The 10858-nt window shown below is 39.4% G+C and overlaps 1 non-coding gene across 1 annotated transcript; it reads left to right on the top strand.

The window, feature by feature from the left end:
* The first annotated feature begins 1214 nt into the window (after nt 1-1214).
* LOC116964344 lies at nt 1215-1317 on the top strand. Its single transcript, XR_004408722.1, has one exon. It is a non-coding gene; the product is annotated as a U6 spliceosomal RNA (small nuclear RNA).
* Nucleotides 1318-10858: the final 9541 nt, after the last annotated feature.

Here is a 10858-nt window from a genome sequence, read left to right as displayed (position 1 = left end):
TGAACAGAGAGATGTGCCGTTCCTCAGCTCAGTTTCCTTAGGCAAAATTTGTGGTTCAAATTTAAAGCTTGTTTTGTCCTCATATTATGTGTGTAGCCTCCATCTTTTCTTCCCTTTTTTTGAATCCTTTGCCAAATGTCTTTGAAACTTGCCAAAGGCCTGGAGAATTAAAAAAGAAAAGTTACTGAGAACAAGTGAATAAGAAATATTCCCTTGATTAAGGCAGGAGGATGCACTTAAGCCTTATTAAGAAACAGAATAGCCACATAAGGCAGAGAATCTATTAATAATCTAACTGAAAGAAAAAAAATCAATCAACTATCACATACTATTAGACATTAAAGAATCTTTCCACAATCTAGGGAGTGAAGTTTCATTAATTCCTCCATGTATAGAACTACTGTTTTCCCTAATAAAAAATCTGAGCCCTTTCAACCTTAATTCCAATTGTTACCTCCAGAAAAACTGTGACTTCAAATAAAAATCAGAAACCAAAACCCTCCTCTCTGTTCCTTGTAGTGTAGCAGCTCCTTTAGGTCATACTTGTGATCAAAAAGAACCCAGATCTGCCACCTTTAGTTCTACAGGCATGACATAACGAAGCAGTAGGACTTAGCTTTCATGAAAAGTGGGAGAGGAAAATATTGTCCTTGCACTGAGAGCAATATATTGAAAATAAAAAATATATAGTCAGCTGTGAAGCATTGTGATGTCAATTACAGTTTGAAAGTGATTTTTTTGTCTGGGAAATGCAATAACCTGCATAATCGATGTTGTATTATATGTACTTTTACAAGAGTATGTAATATCATAAAGAAGCGTCATGGTTTGAGCCTGGTTGTCAGCATAACACCACGCAGCCACCCTCTCCACCTTCTCTTCCGGCAATAAGAAGGGACAGAGAGCCAGGCTTGGGGTTCGAGATAGGATGGGGATTGGGAAAAATCACCCTTTATGGTCACGAGCAAAAGGCAGACTCATTAGGGGAAGAAAAAAAAGAACATATGTTTATTATAGACACTAAAACCACTTAACAGAGTAGGACAGTGAGCATTGCCACATCTTGAGAACACCTTCCCCCCACCCCTCCCTTCTTCCCGGGCTCAGCTCTGCTCCCGATATCTCTACCTCCTCCTCCCAGTGTCACAAGGGCAGGGAATGGGGGGTTCAGTCAGTGCTGCCACTTCTTCCATCTTCGGTGGGGGGAGCTTCTGGAACTTCAGCAGCACATATATTAAAATTGGAACTACACAGAGAAGATTAGCATGGCCCATGTGCAAGGATGACAAGCAAATTCATGAAGTGTTCCATATTTTGAGTGAGTGGTGGGTTTTTCTGGTAGCAGGGGAGGGGACTATAGGGGCAGCCCCCTCTGAGAAGCTTCTTGAAGCTCCCATAGCTCCAACTCAGCTCCACTTCTGCACCAAAACTGAGACAATCATCTGCACTTCTGCAATAATGTATTTAAGAAGGGACGTGGTGACAAGCAGTGGGACTTGTGAGGAGGAGTTGCTGCAGCTGCGTGAACACCAAGGTCAGTGGAGGAACGGAGGAAGAAAGGAGGGGGGAGGTGTGCCGGAGCAGAGACCCCCCTGTATCCTGTGGTGAGACGGCAGGGCGGCCCCCCCTGACACCCATGAAGATCTACAGTGGAGTAGACACTGATTTATGGCCTGTGTTTTGCCTGGATTATCAAGGAGTCTGTGCCCAAAGAAGGCCAGGGTCTTGTGGGAAAAGGTAGCCCTGCCGCTGTTGTAATTCAGTGCTGGGAGGATTGCATCACGCAAGGGTGTCCCACACCAGAGCAGCTCGGGAAGGGCTGCAGCCCGTGGGAAGGACTCCAGTTGGAGAAAGATGGTGGTCCATGATGGAGGAGTGTGGGGAACACTGTCGCCCATGGGAGGGACTCACAAGAGAGAAGAGTTTGTGGAGGATTGTCTCCTGTGAGAGGGGGACCATGATGGAGCAGGGGGAATAAATTCCAGAAGCTCCCCCCACCAAAGGTGGAAGAAGTGGCAGCACTGACTGCACCCCCCATTCCCTGCCCCCTGTGACACTGGGAGATATTGAGAGCAGAGCTGAGCCAGGAAAGAAGGGAGGGGTGGGGGGAAGGTGTTCTCAAGATGTGGCAATGCTGCTCAGTGTCCTACTCTGTTAGGTGGTGTTGTTAGTGTCTGTAATAAATGTATGTTCTTTTTTTTCTTCCTCTAATGAGTCTGCCTTTTGCTCGTAACCATAAAGGGTGATTTTTCTTTTTTTTCTTCCCCTAATGAGTCTGCCTTTTGCTCGTAACCATAAAGGGTGATTTTTCCCCATCCCAGTCCTATCTCGAACCCCAAACTGGAAGAGAAGGTGGAGAGAGTGGCTGTGTGGTGTTACACTGCCAATCAGACTCAAATCATGACAGAAGTGAGAAGAGGTAATTATTTCAAGTCCGTATATGTGATTGCCTTTAGGATGAATGAGTAATTCTTCACAGCTGCCATCTTGAATTTTCTGGATAGAGGAATGAAAAGGACTGCTTTAGGGTCCACTTACTTGCCATCCAGAACATCCTTGACAGCCTGAGCTATGTTCATATAACACTGTTATTGCTTATTTGTACCACCACAGATTTTCCATATCTATGGATTTTATCGATAGCCCTCAGTGTATATGCCATGTTCCTGACAACCTGAAGAGTGCAAACGTCATTCCTGTCTTCAAGAAAGACAAGAAGGAGGATCCAGGGAACGACAGGGCAGTATATCTCATCCCAATCCTTAAGAAGTTGATGTAGGAAATAATCTTACATCTACTACCTACTGCAAGTGTTAGTCTGGAGAAGAATGGGCTCAGGGTATCTTACCCATGTATATAAATACTGGACTGGGAGGACCAGACTCTTCTCAGTGGTGTCTAGTCATGTGATGAGAGGTAATGGGCATAAACCAAAAAAAGGGAATTCCATCTAAACATCAGAAAATTTCTTTACTGTGATTGTAGAGTCAAACCTTGGCACAGGTTTCCCAGAGAAGCTGTGAAACCTCCAACCTTGGACATATTCAAACTTGCCTGGACATGGCCCTCTCTGAGCAACCTGCTCTAGCAGACCCTGATCTGAGCAGGAGTGGGAATGGGTTGCTTTCTGAGATGAGATACAGCACTGTGGTGCTATAAACCTGTGACACATATGTGTGTGTCTGTGTGCATGTGTGTTTTTATGTGTACACACATTCTCAAAAGAATTTCAGTCTTATTGGAAAAGTCAATTTTTGTGAAGGGCAAAACAGATTCTGGCTGAAGTTCTGTGTACCAAAATTGCCCTGGGACTGGCCAGCAAATGCTCTGGGACTGACAATGGAGTAAGTAGGAACTTTTAAATTTAGTTGAAAAGAATGATAAAAGAAGAGCACTGAAACATGAAAGGTTAAGGACAGCTGCCTTTGAAGAATTTAGTGCACTGCCTGTTGGTCTGGTTTAAGCAAATCAGAAGCAAAGGTGTATCCTTATCTGGAATGTTAATGAGGGAGAAGCTGAGAGCTTTGCTAAGCAGAATTGTGGCCTGCATGATAATTTATCAACCTCTGACAGTGGTTATGATGCTTCAAAAGATTGTGACATCCTCAAATTCAAAATTATGGGAGGATGATAATTCAGCCACTGCAGAAGCCAGTGGACTTTCAACTGACTTTAAGTAGTCATGAGACACTGGGAGCCGTAAGTCTATAATGTTCATAAATGTAGTCTTTCTTTTTTTTTTTTTTTTTTTTTTTTTTAAGAAAATCTGTTCATAACATGTCAGCAATAGCATACAACAGTCAAATGGGTAAAAGAGAGGTTTTATGGTATGGCTGTTTGGAACAGTTTATAAAAAGCCCACAGTTTTTTCCTATGAATGTATCAAGTAGAACGTAATAAAATATTATAAATCCACTACCATGTCTGACTTTCCTGCAGCACAGTCATTTTTTGAACAGCTGGCAAAGAGAAACAAAATGACTATAGTTCTAAAGAATTATTTTTTTTTTTTAAATCCCTGTCATCCTTAGCCTTCAGTTTAGAAGCAACTAAAATACCCACTACAACTGCCAGAGCTAATGCACTCGATAGATGAATTGAAAGTATTTTCATATTTGCCAACATAGCACACTCAGCCCACAGATCATAGTCAACTTTTGACTTTGAAGGGAAACTGTAGGAAAATGTGGTAATTGGTTTTATCTTCAAATATGCTGACCTCCTATTTGGAAGATCTTTATTTCAGGAGAAGTTAGATTTTGATGGTACTGGAGAATGTGTGCCACCTCCTGCTCTCACCTGAAAGCCACAGATTTGAGATAGAAACATCCTCAGCACATGTGGGTGAAACTTGAACTGAAGAAGGGGTTGGATCTTTCTAGTCTGGAACCAGCTTTCCTGCTAGAAAAAGTATGGATGAAAAGGGCATGGAGGGGGATGGATGTTGTTTTCCTGAAAGTGCTGAAGGTCATTTAAGCCAATCAAGTTGATGTCAGTGTCATACTGAGAATAAGACAATTAAATTCAAATGGCGTGGCCAGTGAGAAATTTTTCAGATTCAGTGTTTAATCTGTAAAGCTAGGAAAGCAACACTACAGAGTTCTCCCCAAATGATCATGAACAACTGTTAACGCAGTGCTGAATATAAGCATAAGAGGATTAATCTGGTTTTGAATATTCTAATCTTTCCATATCCACACTGCAAACAAGGAATAGGAAAGGGAATTTTCATTTTGTTTGTGTATATAAAAAAAAAAAAAAATAAACTTCTTGTATAGGTAACTTCTGCTTGGAATGACTTCTCAGACCAGATCTTTTTGGTAGGGGGTGGGTGCAGTGAAAGATTTGTGCACTACACCTGAAGAATGTTTTTTGGGGCGGCTTAAATTAAAAACATTATAAACCAGTACGAAACAAACACCATAATGGAAATGGAATGATGTTGACAATCTGTTTACACATCACAATTATCCAGGACAAATATGACATCTCATTCAAACTACTTGTCTAGATAGGTATATATTATCTGTAGTCCTAGCACCAGTGAAAAAATATTAAAACTGCTTTTAAAAATTAGTAACAAAAGCCTTGCTGATAGTTCAGAGGACTTCCTATAAGCATATAAGCATTACTGCTATAAGATGCACTGTGAAAGGGGCTCATATTTTTTAAAGAGTAAGGTCACCCCATGAAAACTCATCTCAGAGAAGAGATAGTTTCATAGGTACAGTCATGAAATAAAAAAGTTATGCTTACCCAAGTATATCCTACATATTCACTATACACAGACATAACTTTTATGCACTGTCTTTCACCAAATTGCGAGGTACATTGATTGATGGTAAAGTACATTAGCAGTATTTTCTGTATCAATTTTTCTGTATCAGCTGTATCAGGTTGATACATTGGACATGTATAATGCCTTCAGACTGCATTTGTCTGCCGATATCCTTCAATTCGGGTGGTGGTTTCTTGATGACTGCTTTGTTGTAATGTTTAAGATAAACTAAGATAAACTAGTAATACATTATATATGTGGCTAATACTACATATGACGAATACTATATTGTGAGGTGTTGAGATTCATCTAGAGGTCAATTTCAGTTCTGGCTTGTTGTTCAGGCCTCAGTACTTCAGCATTCTAACAGAAAAGAATCTGGACTAAGATTTCAGCTCTGAAGCTAACCACTTGACTTCTGTGAGGTGGACATAGAATAGATAGACTAGAAATCTAATCTGGTGATGTGACAGAAAGGAACCATTACATGGTGAGGTAATGGGAGAATAGGAGCAAATAAGAAGAAGTTACCCTTCACCATATAAAAGTGTGACCAGTCTGCTTAAGTACAAAGCCCTCCTTTAGAACAGCCTGTTCAAGTTTGTTCTGAAGCTGCTGAGAAGTGGCCGTATACTCAGTTAAAGATGAGAGATTGTTCAGAAAGTTGTTCTTTGTCACCTCTGTGACATCAGTTATGTCTTCCCAACTGACACAGGTATGTCATGATGTGAAAGTGTCTCTTCCACTTTATCCTAGTGCAAGCGATCTGTAGAACTGTGTCAAGAAGAAATCTTTGACAGACTAGAAACCACAGCTTTTTAGCCATTGATTGTCGCTAAAGGTAGGACTATTGTTTCTTTTTTTCATAAATTTATACATTTTACTTAATGACTACCTGACAGGAAACATGTGGACAAAAATTTTCAAATCTGGCCATGAAGGTTCACAAAATGATATATTCTCCCAGGTTAGAAGGGACTTCGAGAAATCATCAGGTTCAACCTTTCATAGGAAAGGGAGCCCATATTAAACTATCCAGCACCCTATCCAATTGCATCTGGAAAACCTCAAATGATGGGAACTCTGCCATGTCCCTGGGGATGTTATTGCAGTGAATCATTGTTCTCACTGTAAAAAATTTCTTTCTTATATTGAAATGAAACTTCTCCTGGTGTACCTTATACCCATTTCCTCTTGTCCTCTCCATCTGGATCCTTGTGAAAGAGAGAGCCTCCATCCCCTTTGTAGCTGCCATTTAAGTACTGGAATACTGTGATGAGTACACCCTTGAACCTTCTCTTTTTCAGGGAGAAAATACTTAACTCCTTTAATCTTTCCTCAGAATGCAGGTTCTCTAACCCTTTGATCATCTCTGTGGCCCTCCTTTGGACCTTCTACAGTCTGTTTGTGATATTCTTAAATTGTGGGGACCAGAACTGGACACAATACTCCAGATATGGCCTGAAAAGTGCTGAGAAGAGTGGGATGTTGATATCTCTACCTCTGCTAGTACAGTCCATGAGGATGCAGATCAGGATCTGATTTGCCTTTGTTGCTGCAGTGACACACTGCTGATGCATGTTCAGCTTCTTGCCCACCAGGACCCCCAGGTCCCTTCGAGGAAGACTGCTTCCCAGCCTTGGGAGCTCTTTGGTTATACTATCCCATGTACAGGACTTTACATTTGTCTATGTAGACTTCATAGAAGTCTTGGTAACCCACTCCTCCAGACTGTCCAGGTCTCTCTGCAAGATGGCATTCCCTTCTGACATGGCCTCCCCACCACACAGGTTGGTGCCATCAGCAAACTTGGTAAGGGTGCTTTCAATCCCATCAGCAAGAGAAACAACTGAGTAGCGTGGGGCCCAGTATCGATCCCTAGGGGACCCCAGCTGTAAGAGCTTGTCAGCTAAAAATCATTGATCACCACCTGCTGAATGCAACCTGTTAACCAATTTCCTACCCACCTTGCAAACTACCCACCCCATCCGTATCTTGCCAAGTTGGACATTTACTCTCTGTAAGATTCCTTTTACATTCTTCTCAAGTGTGTAAACTGTCCAAAAAGGGGACTTTGCCATCCTGCAGTGGAAACCATTTTGACTATAACATTTTAATTGGAATTTAGATATTTAACTTCAAATATACAAGTAATTCTAAAAACCAAACCCTGAAACTTCTGTTCTTACTTGGGTTTTTATTCCACTTACTATGATTTAGTGGATTTAAAACAAATTACACTTGTGGGTATATGTCATTTACAGTATCCAGCATGTATTTTATGGTATTTGTGTCTGCTTTATTTCCTTCTTGTTGAGAAGCCCCCTCTATAACCTGTTAATACTTAAAAGTCAGATCTTGCTCTTTTGTATTTTAAAGGACATATCTATTTCTGATAGATTGTGTGGTTCAGTTCCCTGAAATTCCTTTTGTAATATAAACCCTGACTAAAATATGAGCAAAGGAAATTTATGCATAATTTTAAAAAGACCTTTGTGAAGGTAGATGTTTTTAACTATGGCTTAATTAGGACCCTACACAGTAAAAGTCAGGTTGAGGATCTGTACTGTGTCCTTCTACAGGGTTCACTGAATGATTAGTCTACTTATCCACCAGCTGAAAAAAAATACACCGGTGTTTTCTTTCATGGATTTAGACAATATCATTGGTCATTAGAGAACAGTTCTGGTGAATACAATTGTTAATGACCATCTTGCTATATAAGCAATTTGTTTTGTTTTGCTTAGGCTACAGTGTATAAACACTGATGGAAAATGTTCAATATTGCTTCTAACTGGGTAGACCTGCTTACTGGGTATCTCATTTTGCCTTTGTGAACATATACATGCTTCCACAGTCTCATTTGCTTCACCTAACAGGAAAAATCCATGTTAGTTTTTCATTAGTAAAATCCATTTTAAGGTCTCCAGGAGGTAAATTATTTTTAAAATTAGTTTTTTATTTTATTAGTCAGGTTGCATAGTGCCAAAACTATGTTGGAGCCAGTGTCACTTAAATTGAGCTTATGAATATTGATATAATCACTCTATGTCTCAGTTCAGTATGACACTGTTAACCTTCTGAGACTAAGAAATATTTTTAGAAAGGCAACAGACAATTTTTAACTAATTACTTTAGCATAAATTTTTCAGAGTGGTTTTTAGTTCTTACTAGCTTTATTCTCCAGAGAAAGAGAATGTAAACAGCAATTATCATGAGTTGTTATCAGCTGAAAATCAGAGGAGAAACATCAGGTATCAGAGACAATATCATGCATAACCTTCTTGAAACTTTGGCCAATGCATTTGACTCCCAGATGTAGGAAAATAAAAGAGGTAAAGCACAACTTTGTACAAAGCAGCCCTGGCTGCCTTGGCATACAAAAATAATGTGAGGACAGAGTGAACTTTTTGAAAAGTACCTACATTGTTTAGGAGGTGATTAGTCTCCCATGTAATACACATGACCTTGAAACTTTATCCTGCAGTTTTCTCCTGGGATTGTCAAGTTCTTGAGTACTATGTTGATTTGTAACACAAAATACTAGAGAGAAAGTGAGAGAGCTGTACATCATTCCTGCTCAACAGCACTAGTTTCCTTTAGCAAATCTGACATTTTTCTTTGCAGTAGAACCAGGTTGATGGAGGAAATGATAATGACACATAAATCAATTCTCATTTCTGCTCTACACACTGACTAATAAATGCATTAGTGAAATCATTAATATCATTATTGTAGGCATTTTGTCCCTCCACCCCTCCTGAAACTTTTGCATTATTGCCTATCAGTCCCAAAAAGATGTTGCCAAAATGCTGCCTTATGGTAGGTTAAACTCAGAGACACAATGTGAGGTGATATTATAAAGCTGAACAGTCCTGGAGAATGTCATCGTGAACCTCACAGGTAAGCATTATTTTAATGACATAATAGTAGAGTGAAGTTGATAACAAAGAAAGGTAATGAAGGCTTATTGAAAATTCTGTATACACTGGGGGAAACCCATGATCTGGGGTCACCTCTGCAGAGGATAGTAGAAATTTGGTGATGTCTTTGTTTACTATTGAATCCCAAAATATTAATGGATTAGTTAAGAGAATAAATAAGGCAACTAGAGCAGCTATTTATGCTGCAGCCTTTGATGTGGGCCAACACAGAATACAGTTTTAGGGGGGTTTAATGCACATCCTACTAATTCCTGATAGCATGGCACTGATAGCACTGATATTACATGTTTCACTCCAGTAGGATGGCAGAGCTTCAAAGTGAAATATAGGACATTCTTAGTGTTAAGGAGGGAAAAATCACAAGGAGGTTTCAGAGAAGAGCAGTGAATAGTGTATCAGGGTACATCTACATATTCACTTCTCTCTTGATCCAAGTAGCAACCCCTCACCTGGTAACTCTTTATGTTTTCAATTTAGTGTACAAAAGTGGTTTAATGCCATATATGAAAAAAACAGGTGTGTCCTCACTGGACAAAGTGTCTATGAATGCGAACTTAAAGATCAGCTCACTGGTGTGACTCATTTACTTCTTTCTCTTATGAAGCTCTACTGAAACAACTATTTTCAAATATTGTCAAGGGACAATATTTTAAGTTGTAGTGTGTCTTAGTTGCTGTAATGTTTTAGTATTTGTTGTGACTGAAGTGTCACAAGGCCAATGTCTGCTTTCCATCACAGTGGTACATATCACGGGGAACCAAAAATCATAGATCAGTCATGGTGACATGGAATATACCATGATGAGTCTCAACTGTTCATGCATACCATCTCTATGATCTGACTTCCATGCTCAAGTTTTCTCTGTAATGCAAATATGCTCTGAGAAAGACATCTGCTACTTTTGAACACTTTCATGGCTTGTATCCAGCTTTCATTTGGTATTTCTGTAGTGGTAACTTGCTTTCTCTATACTTCTGGTAAAACACAGCTTATCAAAGTGTTCCTAAAAGTGGCCCCAAGTGACTTGCAATTTATTTCTTTATTCAAATATTTCTTATAGACGTACTGATGAAGTTGACCAGAGCCAAACCCAACACTATGATATTTTCCGTCCTTTTGCAGGATTATGTTTTTGGGTTACTTATGTTGCATATGTATCACAAGCACATAAAAATAAGCAGCCTATTTGTAAAATACTAGTGAAGGTATGGTTTACACTATTAGAAAGTTTGGCTTAACATACTGAGCCTATGAAATCTGAATCCACTCTTAGAGGAAACAAACGAAAAACCTCTTTGTGTTCAACTATTTAAAAGCAAGGAAGTATTAGCACCTTCTGTACTTTCTCATGCACTGACATTTTGATAAACTATTATACCAGTCTCCAGAAAAGGTTGGAATGATGTCACTAATGACTACAGTGCAACTTTTAATTGTAAATTTTCCCTAAAGTGTTAACTATTTCAAAAGAACTTTACAAAATATAGTAATTGCTGTCAAAATCTCTTTGAGATGTTTGTTATGCATAATATCTGATTACAAATTTTGTTGTCAAAATGTGACTAAAAAGTTGAATCTTTTCTAAAATTTTCTACTATACTGGCTCTCTTGGCCTAAGATGAATTGTTCTGGTTTG

The sequence above is a fragment of the Tyto alba genome, unplaced genomic scaffold (genome assembly GCF_018691265.1).
Source record: "Tyto alba isolate M040663 unplaced genomic scaffold, T.alba_DEE_v4.0 Super-Scaffold_42, whole genome shotgun sequence".
Classification (NCBI taxonomy): domain Eukaryota; kingdom Metazoa; phylum Chordata; class Aves; order Strigiformes; family Tytonidae; genus Tyto; species Tyto alba.
The sequence above is the reverse complement of the archived record's forward strand: the minus strand, read 5'-3'. Positions and strand labels throughout refer to the sequence as shown.